Genomic DNA, 20,609 nt, shown 5'->3' on the forward strand with positions numbered 1-20,609 from the left:
TACACAGCACACTACAACATATTTCCTCAAACAATGGAAGATATTGTGTATTATTGTATTTGGATGGCCACTTCTGTACCATCTCTACTGGAAACATTAGATGTGCCCTAAATTTATTTCTCCTGGTACCCTGCTGGTAGAGACAAAATGAAAAATCCCTCTTTGCACTAGCAGAGACACATTTTGTCTGGGTGTGATGATATTTCAAATTCTTGCTAAAGGTGTTAACAACATACATTTAAGTATATATAAATAACACAACCTTTAAAGGTGCACTGTGTAGGTTTGTGGTGGGGAATATTATCTAATTAATATGATTCTTCTTTTCCCCTGAAACTACATTGTAAACCTTAAAGCGATTTTATGATATCTTCTGCTCTCATCACATCTCATCTATGATTCTTTGGGCTGGCCGGTTAAAAATATACGCCAAACACAACAAAGTTCTGAAGCTCAAGTGAGTAGGATGATATTTGTTAATGGACGAAGCGCACAAATCAGTAAAAATACTGAAGTGCATGAATGGATTTACAATGACACTAGATGATCAGTGATCAAAACATGGGAGTGTCAGGAGAAAATCACAGCACTAGGACCACCGTACCACTTTCTCTGCATATGCTTGATTTTATTCAGCCAACCGAACTAACCCAAGCAGCCCTCAGTGTGTAGCTTCAGTGTATCCCTGAAGGAGGAGGAAGTCAGTCTCATGTTGCGCGTTTCTCGGAAATCCAAACTTGCCAAGAGCAACGTAAAGACAGTGACACAGTATCCCTCATAAATTACTGTATATTTTACTTGTCCTAAGATATCCAACTCGAGCTTCATGATCAGCGGTATGTTTGTGACTCATTCCTTTTTCTTTCAAGAGCATCGTCTATGAGCAGCAACAAAAGAAACACTCTTACTCATTCATTGAGAATCAGGAGTGGACCCCCTAGTTGTGAGCGCTGCTTTGTTTGCAAATATACACATTTCCTTTGGGATGGCAATCTGTAACCTGACACTGCACTCACACAAGTGATTTGGCCTCAGATGCCAAGAGGGAATCTGTTAGTGTCTGGGAGCATTTAATAACCAGCTGCAGGGACAGCTACGACTACTAAGGAGCTTTGTAACCTGTTACAGCACCTTGCGCTGAAGCAGATATTAACCATTTGAATTCATCTTTAATGCATACTCACATGTTTTACAAGACACTTAAGTCACTGAGCCACTGACACACATCAAAAAATCAGAAATATTAGCTTTTCTTCAGCTGTTAGCATTGTTGGAAGCCAATATGAGATGATGCTACACACACAGAGACTGACATCTGTGACATCTGGACGAGCGGATCCTCCACTAGTGTATATTTGTTCCTTATGAGGACACTGGGCCACTCAGTCAGGAGAGGCAGGTGCTGTTAACGTCACATTTGCATATGGATGTTTTAATGAGGACCACACTTCAGCCAGCAGTTTTTTGGAATATATTTTGAGCAGATGGCACTTTGTTAGCAGAGCGAGGTGAAGGAGAGGCAACTGGTTTGTCACCGGTGCTTTAAAAAAACGGGTACGACGATCCAGGTCGCCGCTCGCACTCGTCGTTCGAGAGGGTTGTGGGCTGAGAGGAGTTTAAATGGGATCTATTATGCTCATTTTCCAGCTCTTTGCGCTACCTTTCCAGTGCCTTTGCATGTTTCACAGTAAAAAAAAAAAAATAAATCTTTTGTGTTCTGGCCGTTTATTGCTGTAGAAAAATACAGAACAGAATTACAGAATACAGAATTCTGGGCAGTCTCATTATTGGAAACTGGTCGCGTTTAATATTAATATATACTGATGATAATATAATGTCTCGGTGCACTTTAGAATTTGAGCTGTGATACGCTCATAACACTTAATTTAGGTGATGTGTCATCTGTACCAACCCTGAGTCACCCAGTTGTGGAGGTAACACTGCTGTGTGTGGTGTCTGCATTTAAACAGCAGCCTGGAACCTTTTGAGTGGGGGACGCATGTTTCAGCAGGGCTATTACTGCTGAAACATGAGAGGGTGCTTTTCACGTATGCACACACACCTGCACACACACACACACGCACACACAAGGAAATAAATGGACCCACCCATGGCAACGGCATCTTTCAATGGGGCGATGCTCCGCTTTGAGGTCCACGCTGCAGAGTGCAGGAGCTGTACGAGTGCAGGAGCTGTACGAGTGCAGGAGCTGTACGAGTGCAGGAGCTGTACGAGTGCAGGAGCTGTACGAATGCAGGAGCTGTACGAGTGACGAGTTGTACAAGTGCAGGAGCTGTATGAATGCAGGAGCTGTACGAGTGACAAGTTGTACAAGTGCAGGAGTGAAGGAGCTGTACGAGTGCAGGAGTGAAGGAGCTGTACGAGTGCAGGAGTGCAGGAGCTGTACGTGTGCAGGAGCTGTACGAGTGCATGGGTGTGTGTACGAGCGTGTGGCTGTAAATGAAGAGGGAAGTGGCTGTTGGTGAGGTCATGAACTCATAGATGGGGGGGGAAAAAGAAGCTTCCTTGTGTTTTTCCATGACATCTCACTCCAAGAACTTCTGTTGTGCATTTGTTGTAGATACCAACCTGAGCGTAAACGTTCTCTTCAGTGGATAAATGCTCTTGTTTTCCATCATTTCTCCTGAGAGACATTGTAAAAGAGGTGTGTTTTCCATTGCAGGCTTCATAGTTGGTGTTTCCAGTGTGTGGAGCATAATGACATTTGAGTGGCTGTTAGGATGGTGAATGGCTATTTTTAACTTTAACACTGAAGCCTTGAAAGTATTTGAAAATGAATAAAGATGATTCAAAAATAAGACATTAAAAAGTCAATATCCAAGAATTGATATTAACCACATCTTTAAACAACACTGTGGACTAAACCATGCAAAGGTCTTTATCTGCACCACTTTGTGGATCTGTCAGTGGCTGTGGATGCACAATGTTTGTCCCCAAGGGGGCAACAGACTTGTAGTTTTCTTACTCCTGTTGCAATCAGATGAACATCAACAGGCAATTCAAGTTATAAGTTCAAGTCCTGGATGTAAAGTTTAGTGTCTCGGGGTGTTTGTTTTTTTTTCCTCTACAGTTTACTGTATGTTATAACCAGTCAAAGTGTAATGTAGTCATGGTTTTACAGAGTTTCAAGCACGCAGTAAATGCATTATATGTTTCCGCGCCGTCGCCTGAGCCAAGGTTTTATCAGACAGATCTCAAGTGCTGCTCACTCGTCGCTGTGTGTGAGCTGCTGCCATGACGCCTTTTCTGTAAGCACAGTTGCTCTTGCCGCCACTCATTTTTCTGTCTCTCGCTGCCTCTTTTTCACTCCATCTCTCTCTCTCTCTCTCTCTCTCTCTCTCTCTCTCTCGTGCACACAAACAGCTGCCCATATTCTTCTGCTGCAGCAGCAGAAAGTACTTAGTGGTCTAAAAGAGGCAGCAGTGGGTTTATCCTAATCCCTGTTTGGGCTAGAACAGACTCCTAAATAAACTGCTGCAATGGGACACCACTGTTTACCAGCAGTGAGAGGTTATTGTATTCAAAGTGTAACGGTCCTGTCTCTGTGGTCATTCAGCTGTGATGAACCAAAACAGGGAGCACACTGTGTGCTGCAGTGACGATGGTAAGACGGAAACACGCAAAGGTTTTCACAAAAAAAAGGAATGAAAAAGTGTTTTGCCAGTGTTTGGAGCTCACTTAAAAAATTAAGGGTTTCACTGCAACAGCTCGTGACTGTCCAAAATAAGACTTGATTTCCACTGCCACAAGATGTCGTTACAGAGGAGATAATTTGTCTCTGAATCACTGATGATGGACAGAGACGGGACAACATTGTTCAGTTTTATAAGTTTAAGTTGCAATAAAATGAAATTGCTGTATTGATGAGTTATATTCAGTCACTCTACTTTATCTGCTCTCTGCTCTCAGAGGATTCATTTCTAAAGGAATCGGGATGGACAGCAAGAAAAATAATAATCAATTCTTCGTCTTATTATTTCATGCGTTCTTCTTTCATGTCAAACCTGGCGCCTACATTGCCCACAATGCAATGCGACCACTGACAGTTTGGTCTGCAAGTGAAAGTAGCCGGTGTAATTTCAATTAAGCATAATGTTTTGGATTAAATTGAATCATTTTACATTTTTGGAAATAGGATATTTCTTGCAGAGAGGTAGATAAGAAGACTGATACCACTCTCAGAGCTGAGGGTTAGCTTAGTTTACCATGAATATTGGAAGTGGGAAGCAGTCAATCAGGCAAGACTTCAGGAAGTCACCTTATCCAGCTGTAGTTTCATATTTAATAGACAGATGTGAGAGTGGTATCGATCTTCTCATCCAATGCATTGCAAGGAAGCTAATTTGAGTAATTGTTAAAAATTCTGTTCCTTTAAAGCCCCACCCTGCTGGAAAAACCAGCATAGACCATCACCAAAACCAGCACCAAAACACAACATATGTTGTGTCTGGTTTTGGTGTCCAACCTGGTGGGTTTTCCAGTAGGGCACTCCAGCCAAAGGTACTTCTTTTTAAACTGTAATAGTTCAGACAGTGGGGTTGTGGTTAATAGTAGGACATAGACCATTAACATGGTAACTGGATTGTAGTTCTAGCAGGATCAACAGCACTAGCATTGAACATGATAGCATGGATGGATAAAGCATGTATAGGCTATTAGCAGGGATAGCTATAAAGGCCGCTCTAACGCTTTGGTAGTTTATTTATGGGCAAACTCTAGCCTGCACTGTAGCCTACATTGACAGTTACTAGACAAATTCACCGCTAAACTTTCCCTCTGCTCCGATCACCAACTCCTGCCTGCTCTAAGCGCAACCTCTGTCACTCTCCTACACTTGCTATGCACTACCCCGTTCAATAAAGGAGCCACGATACTCTTAGAAGCCATGCACCTGAGCCATGACCCATGTTTTGGTAGATGCTGTCACTTCTCAGTGCGCCTGCACAGGTGTAGAGGATGCGGTGTGAGACTCAGATTCTTCCATAATCATACGTCATTGTTGCATTTTAGCAACAGCTTACATTTCGTGCAGCTAATCACTGAGGAACAATATGAAATCTCGTTAATAAGTCACTACTGGTGTAAAGCCTGTAGTCTGCTCAGTCATCGAGGTCCATATGGTCCACATTCCTACACACATCTCTGAAACACGACATGCAGATATTGGCCTGAAACACATGTCCATCCCCATCTTCTCAGCGTGCGCACACACATCACACATGAACACACCAAAACTTGGACTAAAACGCACACACTCACACACACTCACACACAACCCGACCTTGGGGGTGTTAGCGGTGTTGACGTATGTTTGGATGGTGCTTCAATTCCTCAGACTGCTGCGAGGTCACATGGCTTGACATCAAAGAGAAGAATGTCTTCCTGGGCGACTCTGAGAGCTCTGGTGTTTATTCTGAAAGTCTGACTGTCTCGCTGTCTGTGTTTCTGTCTGTGTTTCTGTCTGTCTGTGGCAGCGGCTGCCATCCCTTTTTACAGAATATCTTTGTTTTCTGTAGCTATAACTCTTTCTCTCTGCCTCGCCCTCAATCATTATCTTTCTCTGTTTTTCCGATGCAAAATCCTGCTGTGAGATTTCACTATAGAAACTCTTTGTTTGTTGCCACGCATATTACTTTGTCAGCCTCCCGCCTGTTAATGTGGAGTGACTGGATTTGGATGATTTTTCACTTGAACACCATTCAGCGAGAATTTTGCTCCATTTCCCTGCAATTTTAAACAAATGCCGTTTTGTTAAGCAACACTTCTTTAAACGACAGCCAGCGGAAATATGGCTGAGGAGCGCATAGTTGCGTCTCTGCGGTTTTGGAGTGTTTCCACCTGTCTCTTATAACTCATTGTGTTCGTCTTCACTCTACAAGTCTGGTCTGGATGAAGCGATGTGTTCTTGGGTTCCTGGCTACGGATCAAAAAAAAGAGAAAAATCTCACAGAAGGAGAAGGGAAGAAGAACATACGGGCGTGTGAATGACAAAGTCAATCTGTCCAGGACACACTGACATATAACAGCCGCTTAAAAGTCTCTGTTTCTCGATGAACAATACGGTTTCCCTCCAGATAACTTCAGTGAGATCTGCATGTCACAGTGTGATTGTCTTGTTTCCAGGGTTGGAGAGCACCAAGCGGAGTAATTCATGTGCATGTGTAGCTGTGAGGGTTTTAGCCCCGGGGATGTGTTTTGTTTTGATGTCCTCCGCTGCGGCCGGATGAATGGCCACATGGAGAGCCGGGGGTTGAGGAGGGGACCTTTGGACATGTTAAAGGACACCTGTGGGGCTTTGGGGGGCCTCCGCATGATGGACAGGGTTCCGCTTCAGGTGGCAGTAATTTCTCTAAGCCTTGGGGAGGGGCAGCGGGGTCGGGTTGTGGGTGTGCGTGTGTGCGTGTGTGCGTGTGTGTGTGTGTGTGTGTGTGTGTGTGTGTGGTTTTGAAAACAAGTTTTAACATTAGGGTGTCGATGCTTGCTGCTGTCTGCTTGTGTTGGCATCTGTTTCTTTATAATTAACTGAAATAACTGCTCCCTTTTCAGCATGCATGGATGTTCCTTTGTGTGTGTGTGTGTGTGTGTGTGTGTGTGTGTGTGTGTGTGTGTGTTTGTGTGTGTGTGTGTGTGTGAGCACATGCCGGCTTATCTCTCCGACAGTAATTGCTCCTAATACCACCGGGAAACACCACACAGATCGTGACAGAGTCTCACCCACAGCTAATGATTATGTAAATACGATAACCATCTGAAGACATGATTGTGTGTGTGGGTGTCCTGCCTAATATTCAGTCTCTTATCATACGGAGATCAGCTGTTAGACAAATGTGGCATTGTTGAAGGCCGAGGTGGAGCCGTGTGTGTGTGTGTGTGTGTGTGGGTGTGTGTGTGTGTGTGTGTGTGTGTGTGTGTGTGAAGATTTACTAGTTCAGGGCCTCGTCTGTTCTCTGCACCTGATACTGAGCCGGACCGACGTACCTGGAGAGCTGCAGGCATTTTAGATGAGAGGACGGGAGATTGTTATTAAATGTCACAGGCCGATCTTCTAGAATAACCAATAATGTTCCAAAGTCTACAATCACACACACACCTGCGCACACACGCACACACACATTCGGCCTGTTAATCTGTGTGCTAGGATTAAATAAGACACTGTGAAATTAAACTGAAAAAAACTATAAAATTCACCACATTGGCTCGTAATGCGCCATACCTTTTCTCAGCGAGCAAAGCGAAAAAGCAATCTTTTCAACCACTTGTTCACCGATCTCCCTGAGAAAATCAGCCAATTTAACACCACAAAAATCAATTAAGAGACACCTTCTGTTGTTGCTTTGACATTATGAGCCTTTCACGGCCAATCCGCACTGTCGTTGTTGCAGATAAAGGAAGTGCAGCCGTGCTAATTAAGGCTAACAGAAGCAACCCAAGTGAACACAATCAATGATAGCTTGGTGCGTTTCTGCAAAACCACAGGTCAGTTAAAACTGGACGTTTCTTGTAAACTAAACGTCTGTTTAAGTTGGATTTTCTATTTCTTACTTTTCACAACGCTGTGCATACTCTCTGCTTGGGTTTAGGCACAAAAACCACCTTGATTAGTGTTTTTGGCCGCTGGATGATCACAGACGGAGATGGTCCGACTTCCCGTGAAAAAAAATTTGGTCACCACAAAACGGCTTGAAATCTCCCCGCCGTCCCCTCCAACCTCTTGATGTGAAAGTCTTCTAATTAGAGTTTAATGTGAACATGAAATGCCACGTCTGCTACTAATGTCAACCTTGGTTAACTGCTAACATTATATCCTGAACAACAGACATCAATTAATGGACATTTTCATGTTAACACGGTACAGGAAGAGGCAACTACACTGTGTTGGTTATAATAATCTGACTGCAAAAACTTGCTCCCAACCTTCATACGGGCCGGAGCTTAAGGTTTACGTAATGCCGTGGTCTGCCATCAAATGCTGTTAATTAGCGGTGTGGTGCCAGCATTCTTGGAGTGATACCTGAAGGACAAATGTTGTTAGTCCAAATCAGTGCAGATACAGCATGACTTTATCCTGAGTGCACACACAACAACACACACACACACACACACACACTTGCATGCCAGGGGTCTCTCTGCGCTCTGCAGGGAGTAATCACAAGATTGAGTTACATTGAATGACTTTAGCTATTGTTGATACATCCACAACTGTAACTGCATGTTCCGCTCGCCTAACCTTGACCTTGATTACCTCAAGCTGTCCGTCAGGGGAGTTTCTGTGAAGCAGCTGCCCGACGTTAAAATGACTTGTTGCCGCTGAATGAGTCCAAACAGCATGTTTATAACATGTGTTTAGTGCAATTTGAATTTATTTAAAGACGAAATTTGTTCGGACAGGGTTCCGAAAAATAAACCAAACGTGACACTTAAGCTAACCGCTGCTTTTGATTTAGCAGCACTACACTTTTAATGTGGAACTTAAGGATGAAGAGAACAGAGATTATGTTGAGATTTGATTTGCAGCGTTCAAAGATGAAGGAGGTTAATTCAGATCCATGCATTATAGTTCGTCTTGCTTCATAAACCCTGTCTACTAGCACAACTAGACAGTTTATCGTAAATTGCATGGACTTATTTTCTAGAGTCTTCTTGCTTCTTGCTCTCTTCAGCTTGATTATGTCACATCTATGATTTTATTACAGTAGTGACTGAATAGTCATGAAACAAGTGGATGAACATGAACACAAAAATACACGGACAGCAACAATCGGCATCCTTTTGAAAGTAAAAGCACGCTGTCTAAAACCTCCAGCGGATTTATTTGCTGCGTCGTGTCTTTAGTTTCACATACACTGATTTTAGACAGGAATACGAAGGAATGTCCTTGAAATCCGCTGAAGAACAGTACAGGACAACACTGGGACAGATGCACGCATGCTTCCGTACACACACACACTCATCATATTAGATTGTGTGCTGGAGGCATGCGCTTCCACTAAGTAGGAAATTGAATTCGTGTGGGGTTGTTTTTACTTTCGGAATGACTGGGGGTGATGGGTTTTTTGGTGTTTTTATCGTTTTTTTTCCTCAATCGCGAAACGCAGCACAAGAAACTTTGGATGAAAGGCATTTCTGCCTCTTTTTGATAAAGCGATGTCAGGCTGAAACATGCGTCCACAGCGTGCTTTCTAATATGACAATGGCCTCTTTTGAAAAAAAAAAAAGCACGCTGCACTAATCAACAGCTGTGGAGCTCAGACGGCGCTCCTCACAAGCACATGACTTGAAAAGCCGCCTTTCTGCCATTTGTTCAACAGACGTGCGATTGATGTACAGATCAGATGCTTTGCTGCGCTCGTTTGTTTCTCGTTAGGATTCATCGCGGTCATTTCACGTATCTTTCCCCCCTGTTAGCATGGCGAGTAAATCCTCAGTGTGCCTTCAAACACATTATGAAGTGATATTCGGAATATTGATTATACCTGGAGCCTAAAGCCATTTCCTGCCTTTGTTGCGGCCGCTGTGATCCAGTGGGGAACTGATCTTTGAAAGTATAACAAAGAGTGAACAGGCAGATTTTACTGAAGTATTAAAATCTCTCTCTCTGGTATAGACGCACACATTTGTACTGGCAGGTCAGACACGTCCACAGAAGAGGTAAAGAAGATCAGTTTGCAGCTTCCACTCCATGTAACAAATGCACACATACACACACACACACACACACACGCGTATAGGCATGTTTGTACGTGTCAGAGCCGTTAGCTCGGAGTGCAGAGGTCATCCTGAGGGGTCAGAGAGTCGGTCTTGTGTTTCAGCTGCAGAAGAGCTCCTCTGTTACACACTGAATGGACCCTGTGAAATAGTGTCTTCAGAGGGCCGAGACAGAGAGATGGTGGAGAAACAGAAGGAGAGAGACATGAGAAGGAGCTGGTGTGGGTGAGGGGGGTCGGGAGGTGGGCGAGACAGGAAATGAGCGTTCATGTTTGCTGATAGCGGGATGATAGAGATCTTAATGATGTGTTAGGGTAACAGAGTGTGTAATGCTGTGCGTGCTTGTGTGTGTGTGTGTGTGTGTGTGTTTCGAGCATTTCATTCATTCGAGTGCATGTATGTGAGCACTGCATGAGTGTGAATGCTCGCGTCGGAGCTGTTCTGCGTGTGAGTGCATGCATGAATGAATGCGTGTTTTGTGTGTTCGGTATGTCTGTTTCCCTCTGAACATAAAGGGCTCCATGGTGGTCATACGAGAACCTGCAGTCAACTTAAGGATCCCCGAATAGTGGATGCTCTATATTTGGGAGCTGGACCGAGGCTACTGACCCCAACACTGACCCCACACCTGCCCTGTGTGTGTGTGTGTGTGTGTGTGTGTGTGTGTGTGTGTGTGTGTGTGTGTGTGTGTGGACATCGTAGAGGTTGGATATAGCGGGGAAACGCAAATGTGGATGTGTGTGTGCATTGTCTGTCCTGTTGTATATTGCACTGTGCCTCGGTACATGTGTGTGTCTGTGTGTGTGTGTGAGAGTGACTGATGCCACCACACACTGAAAACATGAACCTCTCACGTCCAAATGAAATGACTTTTTTAAAGTAACTCATTAGGGTATTTTTGGCGTCGGTGACGAGAGCTCGACTGATAATGGATTTTTGAGGCTGATGCCAGAACCCATATTAGGGAGTTAAAAAATTCTAATCACAAAAAATGGGCCAATTTACTTTTTTTGTGTGATGATCCCTTAAATGTGGTTATCAAATACTCAAACTTACAGTTAAACAATACATGTTACTCTCTTAAATGACTCACACACTGAAACAGTAAACTTTACGGGGAATTTTTAATAAATTCCTCTCGGTATGTTTTTGTACATCATGCTCTTGAAAGAAAAGAAAGAAGTCTTCGTATCGGTGCATAACAGACTATGTGCCGATACCAAAATATATGTGATTGGCCAACATCGTTAATATTACCTTACCGATAAAATGGGTGGGCTCTGTTAGTTACCCAAAAACATCTATGCGAACATGCAAACTCTGCATGAGCTGGAAAAAGATCCACACAAACCTAGATTAGTGTGTAAATCCTTTTTAGCATCATTTTTTTCTTTTCTTTTGAAGAAAGTCCCTAACAACTAGTTACTAACTTTAAAGATTAAACACACAGTAACTCATGAAAGTTTGGATTGCCACTACACAATTATCAATTTTCCATATAATCGGCCAAACAACTTTTTCTCTGCTGTATTCAAACCATCAATATTCTGTATCCATATTTCTTCTTTAAGTGAATTATTTCTCTGCAAAGACACAATTTTAGATAAGTGCTTATGGCCCTCGGCAGGTATTGATGCCAAATACTGGTAGCTTCAGACTACAGTTAGCTATGAACAGCAGGTGATAGTGTGTATTAGTGGGAACAGAATTATGCCTGAGGGGAACACAAGGTGAGCACATTTCTTCTCTCCTTACTTAACTCAAACCCTTGCTGAACAAAGGGTCAGCAATGTAGAAAACACATACACCTCCTCCCATACGTACACTAAGAAATAGTTGTTGTTGTAGAAATTCATTTCTGAGTTGCTCAAAACAGCTCACCTATAGCAGCTGCAGGCCTTGAAAATTCCATTATGTGAACTGTGAATAGTCGTTGTTAATTAGTGTCATCTGAGGAAACGTACGCCTCCAGTTCCACATGTAGGCGAATCATTTTCGTGACACAAAAGTTGAGAGCGTGTTTCTTTCTCTGTAGCTGCTGTGTGTGTGTGTGTGTGTGTGTGTGTGTGTGTGTGGTGTGTGTGTGTGTGTGTGTGTGTGTGTGTGTGTGTGTGTGTGTGTGTGTGTGTGTGTGTGTGTGTGTTGTGTGTGTTTTTCTGCATTTGCAAATGCGTGGCCGGTCTCTCAGTTCTTCAGTTCTTGCTCTGTATTGAGGTCTCAGGGGTCACCGGGATCGAGAGGCGGTATGAATGACCGCCTGTTATCAGGTGGCAAACAAAAGAGTGTGTGTGTGTGTGTGTGTGTGTGTTTGTATGGGTTTCTTTGTGTGTGTGTGTGTGTATTTAAGAGAGACAGAAACAGGAAACAAACATAGACTGAATGACAGAAGGAAAGAGACAGAGTCGCATCGTGAAAGATGGAAACTTGAACACAGAGAACATTTCAGGACGGCGAACAGAAAACGACACGCTGCATCACATGACGACCTCGCCCTCAAAGTTCTGTCTGTGCACGACGCCAGCGAGCTTCCAAATCAGTTTTCTCTCCCAAAAAATGTGATGTAAAACAAACCGTATGTCCAATGATGCAAACACCTCGGCTGCCCTACATTCCCTCTCAACCCTAATAAGTCAAGTGAAATCCAGCAACTGAAACATTGAAAAAACCTCAATGAAATGAAATGAAATTGACTGACAAGTTTAAACAAGATGACCAACTTCTCAAATCTAACCACCTTTAAATATTTATTTATAGTGTAGATTTGTGCCGCTCTTGTGCAGCTGTTACACTTTTACTCATGTTGCGGACTCACAACTCGCAAAATTATTACACAACCTTAGTGTGAAGAAATCCTTTTGGGGGAAACGAAGATCTTTCAGCCACATCCGGTACAACCTTTAGATTTTTAAAACCATTAGTCCTCTTTATTCCCCTGTCTTTATTCATTCTCTCTCTTTTTTTTATCTCCTCTCTCATATTCATCCCTCTCTTCTCCTCGCCCCCCCCCTCCTCTCCTCTCCTTTTCTTTCTCTCCCGTCGACTGTTTTTTCTCCCTCATTTCATGACTCCCCCCTTTCTTTTCCCCTGTGCTAATTGCCACCTCGTTGTAGCATCCCGGGAGCCGGGAGCTCATTAATTGCTGAAGAGGAGACAGGTGGCGCCACGATGTTGTGATGCTTCTTGTTAGTTGTTTCAGTTTATTGTGTTCGTGTTGTGCTTGCGTGTGCATGAGTTTCCCCTTAATATGCTTGCGAGTGAGTGTGTGTGTTTGTGTGGGTGTGTGCTGCCATTCCTATATGCATGTGACTGTGTGTCCATGTGTCCCTGCTAAAGTGTGTGTGTGTGTGTGTGTGTGTGTGTGTGTGTGTGTGTGTGTGTGTGTGTGCGCGTGCGCGTGTGTGTGGTGCCCCTGCTTGTTAGCGGCGCGGAGCCCCTTCTCACTGTAATCTCTTTGTTTATGCAGTGCGAAAAGGGCCTGGCGGGGGCATGAACTCCCCACGCTCTTATCCCACTGCGCCACTCACCCCTAGTAGACCCTCATGCCCCCCCGCCACCCTTCCGACACCCCGCTTCGCTCCCATCACCTCCCCCATCTGCCTCAACTCCTGCCCAAATCTGTCCTCCCTTCCTGTGTCCCGCCATCCCTCCTTCCTGTCCGACTCGGTTAACGTCAGAAACTTAAGCTGTACATTCTGCGAGAGGTCACCAAAGATCCACCTTTACTGCGGGGACTCCCATTTTCCTGTGCTATGAGTGTGTAGCGCTGGACAGGTTACGAGAAAATGTATAAGTAATGTGTTGCTTTACTTTTTGTTACTCGGCTGGCCCCTGTCAAAGAAACCACTTTAAAACGACTCCAAACACTACTCGTTTATTTATTTAACCTTCATTTAATGGTCCAGTGTCAATCCATCAATTACCCCTACCTCCCCTGTGAAGCCTACTTACAATGTGAAGGGCCATTTCTTTTTAAGTCAGTACTTGATTTGTTCGTGGCTTTTGTAGAAACATGGCAGTGCAACATGACCGATTTGTAGATTTAGATGTATGAGAATAATGTAACAAAAACACACCCATTCTTAGTTTTAGGATTATACACTATTGAAAACATAATCATGAATGTTATCTTCCATCTCTGCCAATAAATCATTTTCAAATTATACACATCAGATCTTTAAAGCTGCTATAAAGAAAAATGTTGAGCCTACTTGGTAATATTAATTTTGTTGAGCTAAAGCTTAAGATTGTAAGGTTTTTTTTATCTGCAAGCTATATCTTAGTAGCAAGGCCAACATAGGAGTACCTTATAGGCCTGTTGTTCTGTTGCCGTTGAGAAGCTTCTTTTCTCAGGATGTGAGGAAAAAAAAAAAGTTTAAAAAAATTTCCCTGGCACGGCCAAAACGGAAACTAAGTGGTGGACCACTTTTGGCCCACAGGCCCTGTTTTGGGCAGCCGTGTTACATAGAAATAACCCACTTCTCTGAAATGGTCTTATTTAGTTATGCAGGTTTATCGAGGCATCATTATTAAATTGAGACCGTTTCATAGGCAGTTAGAAGTTCCTTGTAGTACACTTTAGCCAGGAAAATGTCTGAGATATAAACGCTTATTCTTATAATGCATCTTTTGTATTTAGCGGCTACGGAAATAGAGCGCAACACATTGTGTTTAGCTAGCAGGCAGCCCTTCTATTTGGGTTTATTTACGGCCATCCAGCAGTGGCTTTCTTAGCTGCGATGACTTGGGGCTAGTAACTAATACTGTAACACAACCATTGCTGACTGCTGGTTACCAATATCCATTAATTTTTTTCCGACCACCAAAGTGTTTGGAAGTGGTCCCGAGCTCTGCTTTAGGCTACAAGACCAGTACCAGCAGAAATTATATTTAAATTAACTGAATTTGAATCGGTCACGCTCATTTTAGAGTCTGATGAATTGATTAAACCCAATAACACAAAAACCCACAAAAAGTCAGCTGGAGGATAACAACTGAATTTAGTTTTTTTCATTACAGATAGATTCAGATTGATTTGCTTCTCGCCGTCCTCTTCCTCTCCATTGCCTTCCCTTCCTTTCTTCTCCCCTTCTTTCCTCCAGAGTGCCTGTTTTAATCAAATCACATACTTTCTTCTCTCCCTCCGTTCGGGCCCTCACCTCCCCAACCTCTCCCACATAGCTCCCCTTTGAAGTGTTCAGTTAAACACTGCCTTCAGTCCCTGGCAGCAAGTGTCTGATTGTTTGGTAAAGTCTATGAGAGAGAACAATCACAAAGCACCAAGTGTTTTGCCTCGCAGATGGTATTATCGCCTGGTCAAACGGTGGCCCTTTTGGCAGGTCCGGAGGAGTTGGTGTCGAGGGCGATGATGTGTGAATAAGTTTGTGTGTCCGTGCGTGTTTTGTTTGTCAGGGTCGGTGTACGTGTCTTTGTATCCGTGTGTTCATGTGTTCATGCAGGTGTGAGGGGTTACCGGCGGTTTGTAGGTCAGCGTCCTGCCCCGGGTGTCACCTTGCTCTGTTTGGCTCTTACGGGGGCCCTTCTCTTCTCTTCTCTTCTCTTCTCTTCTCTTCTCTTTTCTTCTCTTCTCTTCTCTTCTCTTACTTTTGTCTTCTTCCTCTTATCACCTGTCATCTTCTCGTCCATCCACAGCTAATTTAATGATTCGACTCATTTAGTTATCCGTCTGATAATCGCTCTGCAGATGTTTTCAGATGATTTGCTGCTGCTTTTCACATGACTGTTTTTTGGGCTTCTGCTTGCGGGTGTTTTGTTTTTCCAAAAGCCGTAAAAATCTTCAAGTGATGATGTTGCTTAATCTCCAGAACGCACGACACTCGTCGAATTGTAAATGAATTTGCTGAAAGAGGCATTGTGGGAGTGTGTGTGACACAGAAAGGAGGGAGAAAGCCACACTGACTAAGACGCAGCAATAGAGACAGAAAGGTTTTTATTGGGCTACGCTATTCTTGGCTGCAGGAACAGTTGTCATCGGCCATGTGAACATATGTAGCTCTTTTATTAGCGTAAGCTCCAGCTTGAGGTGGTCCTCCCCACCTATTCAGGGCAAAACAAGGGTTAAATGGATAATGAGAATTAGCCGACCCTCATGCTTCTTCATCGGTGTCACGTGGCGTCACGTAAAGTGTTGAGAGAGAGGCGACACAAGTAAAAAAGATCCCAACAACTTCAGTTATTTGCAGTCACAAATCTCCATTTGAAGGCTAATTTTCAAGCAGCTGGTTGACCAATTTTGAAAGGCTGTCGCACCAAACTGTCCCAGTGTCAGCTCAACAAAAACACCACTCTTTTGCAATTATTTCGCCTCATGACAGGCATGTGCCTCCGCCGCAGCCAATTGAACTCCTGCTGAACTTTTTGATGCCGTTCCTGAGCTTCCTCATTTACCGCTCCAATCCATAAAGTGTTCGATCCACATTTCAAACCCTCGATTCTCAACATGGATTTTAAAAAGTGACAGTAGGAAATAGTGCAACATGCTTGTGCTATCTACACTGTATTATTTAAACTCTTAATGACGCCATGCTAAAACCCTCAAAGACATTAAGGATGCAACTTTTTCTATACCAATACCAATTATGATATTTCGGGTAAATGCTCCTACATCTTTTATTAAATCACCTTACCTATGCATGGCTGTTTGTTATTTTTATTTTTTTTTACAGACCACAAACAACCCTCTGAATAATGTAACTTACTCATAGTATTATTTTTATAATAACTCCTTTTACTGAAATCTCATTTTTAAAAAGATGTGATGTTAGCTTTCATTTTGTCGGCTGTTTTCCTCCGTCACACTTTTAAACATGTACAAAAAGTGAAGAAAGTACAGAGCTAGCAAAGAAAGGAAGCAAGAATGCTTTGAAATAACAGTTAATTCAATTAATTAAACTCATTAACAGCATGTGAAGAAGTACGAGTTTTGATGACGTCTCTTTAAAGACGCGTTGTTGTGTTGCAGAGATATCAACCGACGTTAGCATGCCAACCCGAATACCTCTTTCTTCCAGTGGTGCAAAGCTCATGTGCTAATGGTATAAACACCAATGTTCTCCCAGTTGTCCAGCTAGGTGCACAGCTAACTGTGCTAACAAGCTAACAGCCATTTATGTTTAAAACATTTGCCCCTATTTGTTGGCTGTATGAATTCTAAGATATTGCACTTTCAAAGGTTTTATATTGGAGAAAATTAATTAGAACATTTCCTGCCTTTATTGATTATAAAACAGGTCTAGGTGCAGATATCACAATGCTGAATTCACTGAGAAACTGTTTAACCTTTATACAAGCCATCAGGACTTTAGTAAGGTTGTGATGTTACAAGTATAAAGTCACTGTCTGCAACAAGAGCTGAAAACACACATGCTGGGGCGGCTAAGGCTTGTAAGAGCTGACCAATCAGAGCAGACTGGGATTTTTCGTAAAGCAGCCTTAAACGGACAGGCACTAAAACAAACAAAGCATTCAGACGGAGGAACATTTTCTGGTAGACACTTAAAATGAAACTTTGAACCTTCAAATGATATTTGAGAGCTTGATAAAACACAGAGAACACACTGTTCATGAATCACGTGAAGAATCCAAACAGCAACATTCAACCAGATAAACACCGTTCCCGAAAGTTACAGCAGACTCCAGTCAGAGCTGCCTCGGATATTTTCTGTGACAGATGGAAACACAGGCGTGGGGGGGCAATCATTGTGGGGGGACAAAAATGTTGGTGGGTGGCTGCAGATCGTGATCCTTCAGCTATTTGGTAAGCTGTGGCACATTTATGAATCAGAAAAAAGTAGGCAGCAAAGATCCCACAGAGCAGGTGGGACATCTCCGCTCTTCTCTTTCAGCTCCCACTCAGGAAGTCGCTGCCACACGACTCCTCTGTCTTCTGACTATTCTGTTACCTTTCCAGGACATTTTTAACATTCCATCCCTCTTGGCCGGTCACTTCCTCCTTTCACAGCTCCAAACTGGGGATTTCACAAGGGGGCCAAATTAATTTAGGTCCATTTTAAGAGTTTGCGTGCGTGTAGACGTTTTTCTGTTTTCAAAAAAAAAAATACAAAATATCCCTTGATTCAGCCACAAACCTCTTGAAGTGACTGTGTTTGTTGTGATATAACACTACCTCGTAATTTACTCATGACACTGTAAGTACTCAAAGTAAATTTAGCCTTTAATTTGTGGTTTTATTTTACCCTCTATGTGCCTTAGAGCAAAGTAACAGGATACCAGTCCCACTGATACCCTCGACAAAACATTGTATTTGCCAAATGCCTTGAGGGGAATCTCAGCCATTCATGTCGGATACACGGGAAAAAGCAATTGAGAATTATTGAAGTATTTACGATATTGTGATTGCAGGGGTTGGATTTCTGTCATTCTCAGTTTTTGTTGTGCCTCGCCCAGACTGCACCTCTGCCCGTCATCCCTGTCAGGGATTTTATGGCGGTTGTAAAACGATACAGTGAGCGGTTTCACAATGACAATATAACAAGCCGTAAAAAGCCAGTCCCAGTCTGTCATTAGGGCTTCATTACGTTTAAATGGCTCGACACCTACCTCTGTGCGAGTGTGAGCGCGCGTGTGTGTGTGTGTGTGCGCAAATGTGATGTGTGATGTTTCATTGTTTTCTTTTTTTTCCAAGTTTTCTCTTTAACACATCCCAGAGATAGAAGTTTATGTTTAAGGTCGTTAGATCTGAAAAGGCCTTTGAAAGCCATATACCGAGGTGTGTGTGACAGAGTGTACGATGAGTTTTATTAATTGTTTGAACAGAAAGACATATTTATTTGCGCTGGATACATTTTTAGAATTTGAAATAACACAAGCGCGGATGTCTGATTGATCGGGGGTGTTGCATCAACCACAAATATTAGATTCAGGGGTGCTGAAACGAGGCCTCGTCAATGGAGAAGAAAGTGTGATTATACTGTACGTCGAGTATACACTTCTTAAATGGACACGATGAGTTTGCACAAAGAGCTAAAGAACTTAATTTATAACATGCTGAATTCATAAAAAGGTCCAAATGATTAAGGATTTGTCCGAAACTTATTTTCATAAAGTTTCTAAAGCATATTTTAACTCAACGACTTGAATAATGTAGCTATCTTATATGGGAGTCTGGGAAACTTGCTGTTGTTGACAGCGGCTGCTGTAGTCTGTCGGTGTTCCAGTTTGGTGTTCAAGTTAATACAAACAACATGAATGTCGCGCACCATTTTCAATGACGTCATCATGCAGAGTGACCCCTCAGCAACCCCAGCTGTGACTGACTTCCCGGTTTCCTTCGATTTGTTATGGTTTTGTAACCAACAAGGGTCATTTTATCACGCAGACATTGTTCACAAACTGACTGTACATCAGGTTCTTCAGTTTTGATGGCAGCGCAGCAGAACCAGTCAAGGTTCAGTCCAGGCTGTCAAACGAGAAGAGGAGATGCTGCGGATATAATTGTTTTATCCGTTTTAGCCTCATAACCGCTCGTTTCCTTGCTGTGTTTTACGACTCGTCGTCTCTCACCTGTCGTCTTTCATCCTGACCTGCCTGCAGTGGCGAGGAGGGATTTTCTCTGAGAGGTGAAAGGTCAATCAAGAACAAATCATCATCGAGGTCAGAGGCGACCCCGAGAAGCTTCTTCCCTGTCGCCGCCGCTTCATCATCGCGCCTCTTTTCACACTTGTTTTCCTCGTTTCTCTCATCAGTTTCTTCTTTCTTCTTGGACGAGTCTTGGCGGGTGCGTCTGTGACAGCTGTGGTTGAAAAGTGTCAGTGGGCCTCGGTCACACGACTCTGGAGCTGACGTTGTTGTTCGCGGCTTCGATTTAACTGTGTTGATGTGCAGGCGTTTTATTCCATCCTACATCATCACGTGCTTCTTCTTCTCCACTCCACCCTGTAGCCACACATTCCACCTTTTTTTTCAAGCGTTCCCTGCTCTCCTCCGTCAGTAAATCTTTTACACCTACTCCTTCAAGCTTCCCTTCAAACAACTTTCCGCCATTTGCATTTTTTTTTTTTGCAGCGCGAAACTGATATTTTTAGTCTATTCGATCATCTGTGGTGCAAAACAAAACAATCCCTCCTTGCTTCTCCGCTGTATGTCTCCCTGAGGCGGAGGAGTTGCGAGTACAAATGGACTTCAATGGGAAGAGGAACTAAACTCTCACACATTTACAACCTCCACGCTGCCATACATGAGCTCCCTCCTCTCTTTGTGTCTCTCTCTCTCTCCACGGACCAGTCAGGCAGAAAGGATTGCTATGTAAATGCCCCAGTGAATAGGAGTGAATGGACAGGCTTAAAGCAGATTATGTTAAACTGCTTGTTAGTTTAAAGACACGCTGAAGTGAATGGATGGGGATTAGCAGATGTGCCGCTGTGCCACAGAGGTGTTTCTCTAAAATGTACTTAATCCCCCCCGTCTGTTAGCCGCTTCACACATCAAATAAAGGGATGAATGCTTCTAAAAGTGAACCGGGGAAAAAGGTAAGGTGGTCTTTAAATCCCCTGGCACAGATGGAAATCCCAAAGCGGAGATGATAAAATTTGAATAAATAAGCCACAATTAGACCATTTATATGTTTTTTTAAGACTGTTGAGTCCAGTTAATCTCAGCGAAAGAACAATGGTGTGAAAGTGTGTGTTTTATTTGTTACATGTATTGAGGAACGGTTTAATTTTAACGTCCTCTATTTGCCATATTATATCACCGTTACGTCACTGTTCTGTGAAAACTCTAGATCCCCTAGAGCTCTTCCTGAAAAGAGTACTCCGCTGCTTTACTTCCTTTGCCTTGTCGATACCTGAATGCATACATTACCCATAATGCAATCCAACCCCTGACATTTTGTACACATAATTAGG

At 43.2% G+C, this 20,609-nt stretch overlaps 1 protein-coding gene across 4 annotated transcripts in view; it reads left to right on the forward strand.

The window, feature by feature from the left end:
* The window catches only part of bmpr1ba (bone morphogenetic protein receptor, type IBa), a 75,129-nt gene that overhangs the window by 23,633 nt on the left and 30,887 nt on the right, over positions 1 to 20,609 (forward strand). The gene's annotated exons all lie outside the window — the stretch shown is intronic.

This window comes from Sparus aurata, chromosome 5 (genome assembly GCF_900880675.1).
Source record: "Sparus aurata chromosome 5, fSpaAur1.1, whole genome shotgun sequence".
NCBI classification, from domain to species: Eukaryota; Metazoa; Chordata; class Actinopteri; order Spariformes; family Sparidae; genus Sparus; species Sparus aurata.